This window comes from Ictidomys tridecemlineatus, chromosome 6 (genome assembly GCF_052094955.1).
Source record: "Ictidomys tridecemlineatus isolate mIctTri1 chromosome 6, mIctTri1.hap1, whole genome shotgun sequence".
Taxonomy (NCBI): Eukaryota; Metazoa; Chordata; class Mammalia; order Rodentia; family Sciuridae; genus Ictidomys; species Ictidomys tridecemlineatus.
The window spans coordinates 112,525,239-112,539,227 of record NC_135482.1 but is presented as its reverse complement, the minus strand read 5'-3'; the positions used below and the strand labels follow the sequence as shown (position 1 = coordinate 112,539,227).

Genomic DNA, 13,989 nt, shown 5'->3' with positions numbered 1-13,989 from the left:
TCCTGCTTTTTAAAAAAAATGCAGCTGGGTGCGGTAGTGCACACCTGTAATCCCAGTGACTTGAGAAGCTGAGGCAGGAAAATCACAAATTCGAGGTCAGCCTCAGTTACTTGGAGCCACCAAACTCTGTCTAAAAATAAAAGTTAAAAAGGACTGGGGTTGTAGCTCAGTGGTAAAGTGACCCTGGGTTCAATCTCTGGTACTCATCAATCAATCAATTACAGGATAAACAGAAATAAAGAAGATAAGTTAAACAAAAAGATAAGATAAACAGAAATAAGGAAGAGAGTTGGAAGAGGCAACAAAGAGCAATCTGGGTGATGAAATCCTAGAAGTTTCAGGTGGGATGTAATCTTGCAATCTACATCCAGCTGCTCATATTTGCATCCTAGTCTCCCAAGAAACAAAGACTTAAAAAAAAAAAAAAAAGCTCAGACAATGGCAGTCTTTTGAGTTTGAGTATCACAGGTTCCCACAATTGGATCACTTCAGTCATTATACCAAATTATAGACATATGGCAGGGGGTGCTACACAACTGAGAAGCAGCCCCAGCTCCTGAAAACATACTACACACCAGGCATGTTAAGTCCTGGGGGGGGGGGGGTATAAGGAAGAAAAAGGGAGCCCACTCCCAAACAGCATAGAATCTAGAAGTGAAGATAGGCAACATACAACATTATTTTCAATTCAACATGATAGATAAAGTTATAGTCAGAATGCTGCTGCAGAGATGAACAAGGGCCAAAAGACAAAGAGAAGTCAGCAAGTGAATACGAGGAAGATGACAGTGGTAAGGCACTCAGTAAAAGGTAGGTTACTTCTGAGAATGAAATGTTAAAAATTTTTAAATTAATAGGTCACTGCGAACATGTCCTTAAAGGGGATGTTGGGGCTCTGGCTCCCTTCCTTTCTTCCTCCTCTGACAGGCCCTTCCACCATGACTTATTGCGACATGGAAGGTCCAGACCAACAGGGTCAAACTACCATAGATAGAAACCTCTAAAACCGGAAGCCCAAATAAACCTTTGTTGATTTATCTTAAGTGTGTTACAGCAACACAAAGCTAGTGCAAATATATATCAACTGCATGTTATCTATACTTCCAAAGAAGTCACAAAACAACAAGAGTTTAACAGTGTGTATCCAACCTTGCCTTGTGGTATGGAGAGACACCCAGGCTACTTTTTTTAAGTTGTAGTTGGGCACAATACCTTTATTTTATTTATTTTTATGTGGTGCTGAAGATCAAACTCAATGCCTTGCATGTGCTAGGTGAGTGCTCTACCGCTGAGCCACAACCCCAGCACCCCCCTTTTTTGTTTTGGGAATACCTTCTTGAGGAAGAAAATATTCATTGGGTGTAGGAGAAATCATACCCTCAAAACTGACTCATTTTCTTCTGATTCTTGACTCCTTGGTTAGTGGTTCTTGGTACTGGGAATGTGGTGAGTGCTGAACACTATTTGGAAACATGAGGCCCACACAATTTAAATATGTAAGATGTCATTTTGAGAACTGAGACCTACGGATATTGCTAAGTCTTTAAGCTTATTAAGTAAGGGTCTGATTTGGTAATCTGAAAGCAAGCACAAAAGAACAAGGCACAGGCTAAGCAAGAACGAAAGCATGTGAGCCAGGAACAGTGGTACAAACCTGCAATCCCAGCAACTCAGGAGGCAGGAGGATCGCAAGTTTGAGGTCAGCCTCAGCAATTTGGCGAGGCCATCTCAAATTTTAAACAAAATACAAAGGACTGAGGATGTAGATTAGTGGTTAAGTGCCCCTGGGTTCAATCCCCAGTACAAAAAAAAAAAAAAAAAAGAATGAGAATATGTGATTTGATTTTGGTTTATAGAGGGACCACCTGAGAAGTCCAAGGGGCAAACATGGTTTTGTTGGGAAAAGGCTCAGAAAGTACAAAGGACACAAATAAGAAGCTTTTGCATGGTGAAGGCCAAGTGAAAAATTTAATAAACATTTAATGAGCATAAGTTGAATTACAAATATTTTTCCTTCTGACCAATCTAGAATACTCAATACACAAAGGTCTCAATTAGATAAGGTTTTTCGATAAAGAACTTATCACAAAATTTTACAAAAATCAAGATCCACTAAAATTAGCAAAATAACTGGATAAAAAAAAAGTTGTCTACTTTTTTCAAAATCACATCAATCCACATTGGCTTTGTACTGAACATAGAGAAGAATTACTTTCCTGGGCTTTCAGGAATTCACACAAAGCCTATCAGTGCCTTTTGCCATTCTTCCTCTCAAATGCAAAACACTAAAAGTTCCACTGTGTGTCTTTTCTGTCTCTCACAACCTTAGCTACTGGAATACTTTATTTTATTCCCAAGGTGTCCATTTCCTTTTAGATTCCCTGGAAGATCCCACCACATGAGCCCACATTACCTATTTTCAGTAAAATTCTGCAGCAGCAGCAAAAGGGCATACTCCTCTTTATCCACAAATCCTTTTGTACTTGAAGTACCTCCATAAGAAGGAAAGGGGGATAGGGAGGGAGGGAGGAGGCAGCAAGCCCCAGGTTTAAAGGCCAGTGCTCTGCCTACTTCTACTACCAAGAACCTGATTAATGGCTCTCCTCTAAGAAACTGCTCCTTGGCAGAAATCTACAGGCCATATGCAAAAGAGGGCAATTTTTATATCCTTTATGATCTCAAAAGATCAGGTGAATCCCCAGCAGTCCTCGTTCTGACATCTCATGAGATGGTGGAGAATAAAAAGCAGCACTAGCTCCTCTGGATTGTTGGCTCCTGTTTTCATTCTTGATCACTGTCAACAAAGCAGCCTATTCTAGAAAGCAGGAAGGCTGGTTCCTGCACTAGCATTCTGGATCTCCTGGACTGAATAAAGATTGGTATCCACTATTCAAAATTTCAGTGACACAAAATTTTGAAACAGCTTAGAAATCTCCCATGTTTCAAATTTTGAAGGACAGGGCATTTGATTTTTAATGATGCAATCTGTTCTAGTTCCTCTTAACCCTTAAGATTCTGAGGAGAATCTTCAACACCAATGTGCTGAAGTAAAATTTTAGGCTCTACCTGAACCTCCACCTATGCCCAGTGTGTTAGTAGTTCTGGAAAAGGGTACCAAACTTTTCTTCTTTTTTAGTGCCCAGGATGAATCTTGATATTAGCCCCATTGGGGAAATGCTGAATGAAGGTACCACTAGATCTCAGTTCATTCCCTTTGTTATTTCCATGATGCTCATTTCTCTGGGGGTTTATCATATTCTCTTAATGACTTAATGATCATCTATCTGTATCTTACTCAAATACAGTTATGCAGCTGATAACGGTTATTACAAGTTTTTATTGGTCTTCCAGTTATTACAAGTTTTTATTGGTCTTCCGATAAGAAAATTGTATTTCTCACCATCACTGATAGCTCACTTGCTCACATGACTTGCTCAAGAAAACTGCGTTGGCCAGTGAAATGAGTGGTAGTGCTACATGACACCTCTAAGCAGAAGCTTCAAAGATTATCATGTTGTTTGACTATAGATCTTTTACCTGATACATCAAACAGGAACAGTTCTTTTAAGCTAGGCAAGAGAAGGAAAATGACAGGGCCCTTGACCAGCAAGACATTAAACAAAGCAGAAAGCAAACATTAAAAAAAAAAAAAAAACAAACAATAGCTGCTTTTAGAGAACAAGTTCTAATTTCTCTTTAAAAAAAAAAAATTAAAACAACACCAGGAGTGGTGCAGCATGCCTGTAATCCCAGTGATTCAAGGAGGCTGTGGCAGGAGGGTCACCAATTCCAGTCCAGCCTCAGCAACTCAGCAAGGCCCCAAGCAACTTAGTGAGACCCTCTCTCACAATAAAAAATAAAAAGGCCAGGGAATGTGGCTCACTGGTAAAATAGCTCTGGGGTCAATCCTCAATAATTAACATACACACAAACCTTCTAGAACTATTTGTTACAACAGTCTAGCAATGGTAAGGAAAAGAAAGAAAAGCTGAATATAGGGAAAAAAACACAAAAGGACTTATAAACAGCAGTTACCATTTTGGGAGCATATAGCAGGTTTATATTAGCTTATTTGGTCTGCACAAAACCATTCAAGGTAGGTATTAATATCACTATTTTGCAGAAAAAGGAGTCATGAGCTGAGGCAAAGATTTTTTAAGCAAAATTATATCTCACAAATAGTGTTATCTTGAATGTTAATGCTTACTGAGTTTTTCCTATTACAAGATGCTCACGTGAATATTTCATTTTGGGTTAACAAAAATTTGGATATGTACAGAAGCTATTTGAATACATTTTAAAAGAAACAGGAAAATCTTTACCATGACTCAGTACATGCTCTGAGGGTGTGATATTAATGATTTATAATATAATCAAAAAAATCACCTGAAACAAAACATATTAAGCATTTGATTATCTACAAGAGAAACTATAGGGGGAAAAGCCAACATATCCAACTAAAATGAAGAGGTACCTGGGATAAAAATTTCAGAAATTATAATTAGAAGCATATTTTTTTTTAACTTGAGAAAAATGGAGGACTCTAGAAAACTGTACTTGAATTCTTCAAAATGGTGGGTATGGTGGCATGCAGTCCCAGCTACCCAGAAGGCTAAGTCAAGATCTCACAGCTCAGGAGTTTAAGGCCAGCCTGAGCCAGAGACCCTGTCTCTTTTAAAACAAGAACAACAATAAGAAAGAAAAAAAAAAAATGTTCTAGTGATCGTGAAGAAACTGTTTCCAGGAATAAGAAGGGGAGGAGCTAAAGAGGAAAGGAAAAGCAGCAGCAGTGGCAAAATTATTTCTAAACTTGAGCCAGGGTTGTGGCTCAGCGGTAGAGCGCTTACTTAGCATGTGAGAGGCCCTGGGTTCAATCCTCAGCACCACATAAAAATAAATAAACAAAATGAAGATATTGTATCCAACTACAACTAAAAAAACAAATATTTTTAAAAATTATTTCTAAACTTAAAAAATTCAAGTGTTTATATAAAATCCCCCGAATAAATTTTCCAAATACAAACTTATTATTTCATCCGTATCAGTCAAAGTTTATATGTAGTTCACATGAAGTAGAGCATTTGCCAAGCAACCATAAAGCCCTGGGTCAGATTCTCAGCACCACTAAAAAGGAAAAGTGTATGTAAGTCAATATGCCACTAAAAACTTTACCAAATCATTTCATTGGGAAGGCAGTGTGCTGCCTAGATTTAAGCATATACAGTATTTTTTTTTAAAAAAAGTTTTATTTGTTCATTTTATTTTTTACTTGTCAATTCCACTAAGAAACTAAATGAGCCCAGACTCATAATTCATTCTTTCCACTTACCAAGGGGAATAACAACTTTTATTAAAGAAAAAAACTTTAAGAGTCTGAAAAGGGTAGAGGTTTAAAGAATATTTTACAATGATTCCATTTCTTCACAACTAACTGGGTTCATTTTATTCTTTACACAACTTTTGACCATTAAGAATTACTACCACATTCATTTAACTCTGCCCTCAAGTTGACTGGAAAATAGAATATTGTTTACTAATTAGGTTTTATCCACATCTGTAGAGTCCGGTTTACAGTGAGGAGGAGCTGAGGGAGGGAGGGCAGTAGTGAGAAAGTGAGAATCCTTGAATGTTGTTAGGAAAATGGTATTAGACTTAATGAAAGATTTTTATGAAAAGAATTCCAAAAAAATAAAGAAATACTTTAGATAAAAAATAAAAAATTCAAATGATGAATGAGGACAAAAAGAAATAGGTCACCAGGTAGTTCTAACAAAAATATTAAATATATAGCCTTTGTAGAATACTGTAGTGTTCTGATGACAGTTACATGTAGAAGAGTGAAATCTCCAAAGGGCCAGCACAGGAGACAGACACACACACTCCTATTGAAAAACCCTGACTCATCCAAATAAAAATTTTATTCCTAGGGGTCCTGGAGGATGGAGGAATGAAAGGTATTGGAGGGCAAAACTGATCAAATTATATTGTTATACTGTGTATACATACAAATATATGAAAATGAATTCCACAATTATGTGTAAATATAATGCACCAATACAAATGAAAAAATAAGACTTTTATTTCTCAAAATCATAAGCCTAAAATAATGCTGGTAGCTGTCAACATTCACTAAACTGACCCCTGGTAAAGAGGAACTGCAGAGCAAAAATACTCTATCAAACCCCTATTTTTCAGATGTAAGCAGCACAAACACATTAACTATAATACAATATTCACTTTGACAACTTGAGAACTAGAATTTTTCTTTTGATTATTTAATAACGTGTGTGTGTGTGTGTGTGTGTGTGTGTGTGTGTGTGTTACTTACTGGGGATCAAACCCAGGGCCTCAGGCATGCTGATCAAGCACTCTGCCACTGAGCTATACCCCCAGTTTTTTTTTTATTTGAGCAGGCCTCAAATTTGAGATCCTTCTGCTTTAGCATTCTAAGTAGTTGCAATTACAAGTGTGCCCCCAGTGCTCCCACCTTCCTAATTACGTTTTAAAACTTGGTGCTAGTTGCCAGGTGTGATGGTATACACCTATAATCCCAGTGACCTAGGAGGCTGAGGCAGGAATATTCCAAGTTCAAGGCCAGGCTCAGCAACTTAAGCAAGATACTCAGCATTCAGTGAGACCCTATCTCAAAATTTTAAAAAGCAATAAAAATGTGTCACTAGTTAAGAAACTGCATTAGTTGGCCTAAAGAAATTCTTAGGCAACTGTTTCAAAACTGGTAAAATAGTTTACTTGGGGGAAAACCATGAAGACAAAGATCTAAAGGATAGTAACAAAAACCTGTGCGAAATCTTATGGTCAATATTAATGACACAAAACAAATTTTCTTCCCTACTTTTCTCCTGCAACCAAGCCAAAGATAATGAATGTTTCTCTGCTCTCATCATAAAAGCAGCATTTAAGTTAGATGATTATTTCCTCTATCTCAAATATTTTCCTTTCCTATCTTCTAGGACACATATAGCACCGTGCCAGCATTCCTTTTCAGTCTTTGCTGTTTCCCACAGTCTCCCAATTCTAAATATTGGAAACTACTCCTGGGGCTCGGTCTCTGAAACTCCTCTTTTCCCCTGTCCTTTCTTCCCTTTTCTCTCTATACTGGGCCTTGAGAGCTCATTTAGCTTCATGGCTTAAAACTCCATCCATGGAAACCAGGTGAGGTGAAACAAACCTGTAATAACAACTACTTGGGAGGCTAAGGCAGGAGCAAGAAGAGCACAAGTTTGAGGCCAGCCTGAGCAGCATAGGGAGATCCCACCTCAAAATAAAAAGGACTAGGGAGGTAGCTCAGTGGTAGAGGGTCCCGTGTTCAATCCCAGTACTGGGAAAAGGGGTGGGGGATCAATCCATGTGCTGGGAGTGTACTTAGAGGTACAGAGGTAGAGTGCTTGCCAGTATGCACAAGGTCAGGCCCTGGGGAGTTTGATCCCCAACAAGGGAAAAAGACAACAACCCAACTCCATCCATTATGCTAAAGACAAACTCACATTTTTCTTCAGAATTCCAAAGTCTGCCTAGCCAATCTCATGACTGCACTTAATATATCTCCACTGAATATGAAACAGGGACTTAAAATGTAACCAAAACTCAAATTTGATGTCACCTTTTCACACCCTCCCCTCTAACTTCCTCAATCTCAATATTTAGGATCTTTTTCCAGTTGCTCCAGGAGAAAATTCGGGGCATTTCCCGCCCCAAGATCAGGGAGTTTTATTGCTGACATGCAGGAAGAGTCCCCATGTAGTACAAAAATATGTCTTTATACAAACTTTTTTGACTTTTTCGTTTTTTTTTTTCCCACAATAGGTGTGTGACACCAGTGGGGGCAGGCCCAATCTCTTCTCATTTGTTTCACCAGAAGTGTAACCAGACATATGGGTTGACCTTTATCTGGTAGGGCTTTGCAGACCTGAAGATATTGTTTTGAAAAGGAGACATCACATATGAAAAGCAAGCCCAAGGGGCTGCTGGACAGAGGCTCTGCCAAGGCAGGCCCTGGCGAGGCCTCAGAGCCTCACTAGAGAACAGACAGTCACAGGGCTGGGAGCCCAGGCCGACTACATTTCTGCTCCCTTAAGAGAATTTTCTTTATCAAATAAATATAGAAAAGAGTCCTCCCCACCCCATAGCATCATGCCCTGGCACTCAGCGGCTGCACAGATTGGCTAGAGGCAGAACCGGGTATTCAGGGAATAAATGCTGAGCTCAGGTGGGCTCCCACAGACCCAACAAAGCAGAGGCTCAAGGCACCCAAGTGCTGGATTGGGAACATGGGAAGGAAGGGGCATGGGTGGCCCTGCTACTGCTGGCAAGAGGTGGCCCCATTTTTCCAGATGGGGAAACTGAGGCACAAGGAGATTTGGGAACTTGCCCAAGGTCACTTACAAGGCCAGGCCCAGAGTAATTTTTTTTCCTGGGGGTGGGTGGTGGGTGGGGGTGTTCCCAGAGCTCACACTCTGGGAAACATTGTTACTTCCCCCAGTGGAGAGTAAGGAAGGTAGACAGGGCCTTACACTGCCCAAAGGGGACACTCAGCCTCTCTGAGGTAGGCCTGTAGGGAAGGGTCTTTGCTTGGTACCAGAAAGTGCTAAATTCAGTGAGGGAAATGGGGAGAAGAGGGTATTTTGGTGAGAACAGCATTTCTGGAAAGATGGGCATCTACTTCAAAATTTCGGCTCAAAAGAGGCAGCAGGGCTGTTCTCAGGCCAGGCAGGCAGGTCCCCAATTCCTATAAGTCTCCCAGCCCATGAAAGCCCTTGGCCAAGGTCTGTCAGGGGAGACACACTATCTACTGAGGCAAGGCGGGAGGGGAGACACCCCACAGTTCATTCTACGAACACCAGGGGTGGAGGTGAGACAGCATGCAAGTAGGGCCCTGTCCCTGGCCAGGCCCAGAGTATCCCTCCCCAGCCCAGTCAAAGGCTCCCTTCATATTGTATTTCATGTGCTTGTGTACCAAGTGAAGGATGGAGAAGAAAGCAAGGCTAACACGCATGTGCAATACCTCAGAGAAGCTACTGAGATTCGAGAAAGAGCCAAATCTAGAAAGAACTCCCATCATTGAACAGAGGCCCAGTGGGCTGGGAGCAGAGAGGTCCAGCAAGGAGGACTCCCTTTTTTGCCTGGAGGTGTGGAGGGAGCCCACATGTGGGCCGTGGATCCTGCTGTCCAGCCAGGCTGGGGACAGGAACTGCCCTGGGTTGGGCCAAGCCCTGTGAGCTGTCTGCATTGCTTATCTGGTCCTCAATGTCAGGAACCACTTGCAAAGGCCTGCTCAGAGATGACAGGGACTGCCACGTTGCAGTCATCAATGGCAGCCAGGCGCTGCTGAGGGTCAAGGACCAGCAGTTTCTGGATGAGACACACCCATCCTCAGGTATGGTGTACTCAGTGGCCTTAATCTTTCGTGGTAGAGCTCCTGTCATAGAAGGGGAACTGCCCATAGAGCATAGTGAAGAGCACCACATCCAGAGCCCACATGTCACAGTTTGCCCCTATATGGCCAGCTGCTGAGCACATCAGGACTGATGTAAGCGGGGTTCCCACTCTAGTCCTTCAGCAGGTCCCCCTCGTTCACAAGATGCTTCCCGAGGCAGAAGTTAGTGATGGTTATCCAATTATGTCCTTTTATTGAGCACCATGTTCCCAAGCTTCAGGTCTCTGTGTGCAATATAAGATAACCAGTTTCCTGCTCGCTAAGCCTCTTCTCCTTAATGATGTGGTGCTGCAGTTTGATCAGGTCAGCAGTCTTGTCACTGAAGTCATGTGCACAGAGACAGTCCAGGACAAGGCTGATGTGCTTCTTCATCTTCTTAACCATTCAGCAAGATTCTTTATGCTCAATGATTTCACCGATGCAGTCCTGAGAAGTAAGTGGGCAGACAGGGCTTAGCTGTGGACCCAGCAGGGCCAACGCCAGGGGTATGGAACTGTCCTCAGGAGCGGCACACACTCAAACCAACCAGAGCCTGGATGAAGACTGCAGGTGTGGGAGGTGGAAGACAAAGGCCCAAGAAACCAGATGGAGTGCTCAGCACAACTCAGCTTCCCCACACCAGGTGCCAAGACCAATAGCTGGAAGGGCCGGTGGTAGTGGACCACACTATTCTATGTGTTCAGGAGGAAGAGCAGAGAGTACTTGCAGCAGCATCTTGCCTTGCCTCTTCTCTTGGCTCCCTATGCCTTGATCGCCCCTTTCCCTCTCCTCAAGGGTAAGGCCCTTCAGTTGATAAAAGTCACCTGTGCTATATTTCCTTGCCAAACACTGCACAATGCTTGGCACTGGTGAGTCGCCCAAAAGGGGACCAAGGATGAATGGTCCAGCTTTCTTGGCATTATTTCCAGAAATCCCACTCCCTAGAGCCTTCACTCTGGCCGACGTTTCCCTGACTCCTCTGTCTGATGCTCTCAGCTTCATTCTGGGTTCTTGCCCGGGTTGTCAGCTCTGCTTGCCCATAGCCCGCAGCCTGGAGCCAGGGCTGCTCAGCATAGCACTGTGTCCAGGAGGGCCAGGGATTGGCCACGGTCTTGGGAGCTGCTCACCACCACCTCCCAGCACAGCTGTGTGAGCAGCAGCAGCCGCCGCCGCCGCCACCACCACCACCACCACCACCACCATCATCTCAATTTGAGGGATCTTTAATTTTTTCTCTTTACACATCAAATCAATTAACAAATCTTATTGGCTCTACCTTCAAAACTACTCTCACACTTTCTCCGTGACCCTTTGTCTAACCTTCCAACTATTTAAAAGCCTCCTGACTGAACTCCCTATTCCTACCTTTGTATGGTCTTTATGTTTTTTAATATTTATTTTTTAGTTGTAGTTGGACACAATACCTTCATTTTTGTTTATTTGGTGCTGAGGATTGAACCCAGGGCCTCACACATGCTAGGCGAACGCTCTACCGCTGAGCCACAACCCCAGTCCCATGTATGTTCTTTATCTTAAAAGAACATACATGGGACTTTATCTTAAAAGAACATACATGAGCCTTCTAAACTTAAATTAGACTGTGCCTTTGGGCAAATGCCTCCCTTAAAGTTTATATTGTGTCCTTTAAGACCTTACCTCAGATACCTCCTGCTGATCAAAAATCATCATTTCTTACCACTGTTATTCATTTGTCACTCCACTTTACCATATCAGCTTCTTGCCCACTCCTCAAACATCCTGGGCATCTTTCTGCCTCAGGGTCTTTGAATTAGTTCCTCTGCCCTTAATGCTCTTCCTCTAGTATCTGCATGGCCTGCTGACTGACTTTCTTGAGGTCTCTATCATCTCTAATCTTTATAGCCTGTTTTATTTTCCTAGTTTAACTTACCCTTTATTAGTTCTAGGCATTTATTTTCTGTCTCCACCATAATTAAATAAATTCCTTGGAGAACTTCATTTTTTGGTTTGTGCTCTTTCCTTAAAATTTTATCTTCTGACAAAGTATTTAGTAAATATTTTTGAAAAAAGTTAATAAGACTCCAGAATCTAAGACTTGAAACCTAAGACTATACCTTAGAATGAGAAACCTTCAATCCTGGCTATTCTAAAGATGATAATAAGTAAAAACATGAATACTGACAGCATTATAAAAACAAAGCATCTGAAACATTTTATGGCTACCTGAAGTTCAATATGGAATTACAATTACTTACATCCATGAAAACATTTCTTCCAAAAAAAAATAAATGCTAAGTATTTACAGGTAGAGCAAATACAGGTGTTGCTCTGGGAAGTTCACTGATGGGTTTAGGATACAAACTGTGGAGAACCACTGCTTTGGGTCTAGGCATTATTAAAGAACACTGGATGATGAATAAGACATGCATTTAAAAAATTCTTAAATCCCTATATTCCTTTGTATCTTCACTCCCACTGCTCTAAAATGGACAGATTGGTATGTTTGTATTTGTGTTGAAGCTTTAGACCTCATTGTGTTGGTATTAAGAGGCGGGGCCTTTTGAGAAATGATAATGTCATGAGGGTTCTGTCCTCCAGAATGAGTTGTATGACCTTGTTTTCATTTTTTAAAAGAGGCTTCAGAAAGCTGCCGGTCACTATGTTCAGTGCACTGTCTGTAATCCCAGTGGTTCAGGAGGCTGAGGCAGGAGGATCAAAGCCAGCTTCAACAACAAGGTGCTAAAAAGCTGAGTGAGTCCCTGTCTCTAAATAAAATACAAAATAGGGCTGGGGATGTGGCTCAGTGGTTTAGTGCCCCTGAGTTCAAGACCTGGTACCCAAGAAAGCAAACAAATTAGCTAGCTAGCTGGCTACATAGTCCTTCATCTCTCCTGTCATGTAAGGACACATTGTTTTTCTACTTTTGCTTTTCCACCAGTTCTGCCATGTGAGAACAACACAAGATGATGCCATCAACAGAACAGGCACTCATGAAACAACAGATCTTCCAATACCATGATCTCAGAATTCCCAGCTTCCAGAGCTGTTGAGAAATAAATTTTTATTATTTATAAATTACTCAGTCTAAGTTATTTCTATTATAACAGTGGGAACAGACTAAGGTGGGTGATTCTGAAAATCAAACTTCTAGACTTCAAATTGGTCTCCCATGTTCAATACAAACTAAACCAATGTTAAGTTTGCTTAGATCCCATTCTTATTATCACTTTTGTTTGGAAGACTTCAAATAATTCCAGTAACTCACAACATTGGTATGTACTTAAACTCCTAGGCTTACCACCCAAAACCCTCCCAAATGACTCCAACCTAACTTCTAGGCATTATTTCCCATTAAGATAAAGATCATAAGGAAATGTATTTTTCAAAAATAACAGGTACTTCCTAAACTTTCTTCATTTTTTTCTACCATTAGAAGAAGCATCATTCCTTCACTTTCACCCTTCTATTTCAGGGGACAAACACAACAAGCATCTGGAAGAAAGACAAATTTCTGAGTATTGTGGTGCACAGAGGACTATGATCTGAGAAAAGAAGGCCTGAATCCCTAGTAGACTTCGAATGACTGGGGAGTGCTAATTTCCTTCACCTGGACAAATTCATCTACTGGTAACAAAAACCACTAAATACTTGCAGCCAAGAGCTTCCCAAATGATCTAAATTGAGTCCTAGCCCCAATCAGAAGTAAGGTGGGGAGGACTACAGGGAGTGCTCTTAATTTATTTTTCTACCAGAAGCACCCATCAGCTGTGAATAATTGAGAAGAGAAAGGGGCCTGAAAAACACTGACTCACAAACAGAATAGTTAAGAGAATAGAGGGGGAAATCTTTTTAAAAACTCGACCACTATTTTAGGAGGTTGGTAATGTTATAGGCTGGGGGTGTAGCTCAGTAATAGAGCACTTGCCTAGCATGTTTGAGGCCCTGGGTTCAATCTTCAGCAAAGAAAGAAATGAAGATATGAAAAAAGACATAAAGTAAGGCAGGCAGAGAGAATGGAAGACGTGGGAGGGAGGAAAGGCATGCACTGAACCAAACTAGTGCCATTAAGTCGTGTAGCAGAAGTTGAAATCTTAGTCCAGTGTGGTAGTCCAGAAAAGGGCAGACGAAGAACAAGGTAAGAACAAGGTAAGAACAAGGTAAGAACAAGGTGGGGGGGGAGGGGGGAGGAGGAGGAGGAGGAGGAGGAGGAGGAGGAGGAAGGTAAGAAGAAGAATAAGATAAGAAGGAGAAGAAGAACAAGGTAAGAAGAAGGTGAAGAAGAAGGGGAGTTGGAGGAGAAAGGGAAAAAATTCCCAGTTTAACCAGATAGGGAGCAAAAATGGTATTAACAAAAATTTTAAGATGTATATTACATGAAATATTACCCTTACTCCTGATGTGTTAAAATTTTTTTTGTCATTTAAAAAATATGGAAATAGTACCACTTATCTACTTTCTACATTGTATTAATGGCATAAGCCTCAGAAATAAAAGAGTAATTATTTCTATTATAATATTTTTAACAGAGTTTAGAATAAACTTAGAATAAGCAATTAATTTCTTTGAAACCATCTCCA

At 41.1% G+C, this 13,989-nt stretch overlaps 1 protein-coding gene and 1 pseudogene across 2 annotated transcripts in view; both read right to left on the bottom strand.

The window, feature by feature from the left end:
• The window catches only part of Cecr2 (CECR2 histone acetyl-lysine reader), a 163,052-nt gene that overhangs the window by 72,622 nt on the left and 76,441 nt on the right, over nt 1–13,989 (bottom strand). The window lies entirely within an intron of this gene.
• Nucleotides 4,263–10,554, bottom strand: LOC144364992 (serine/threonine-protein kinase 40 pseudogene; annotated as a pseudogene).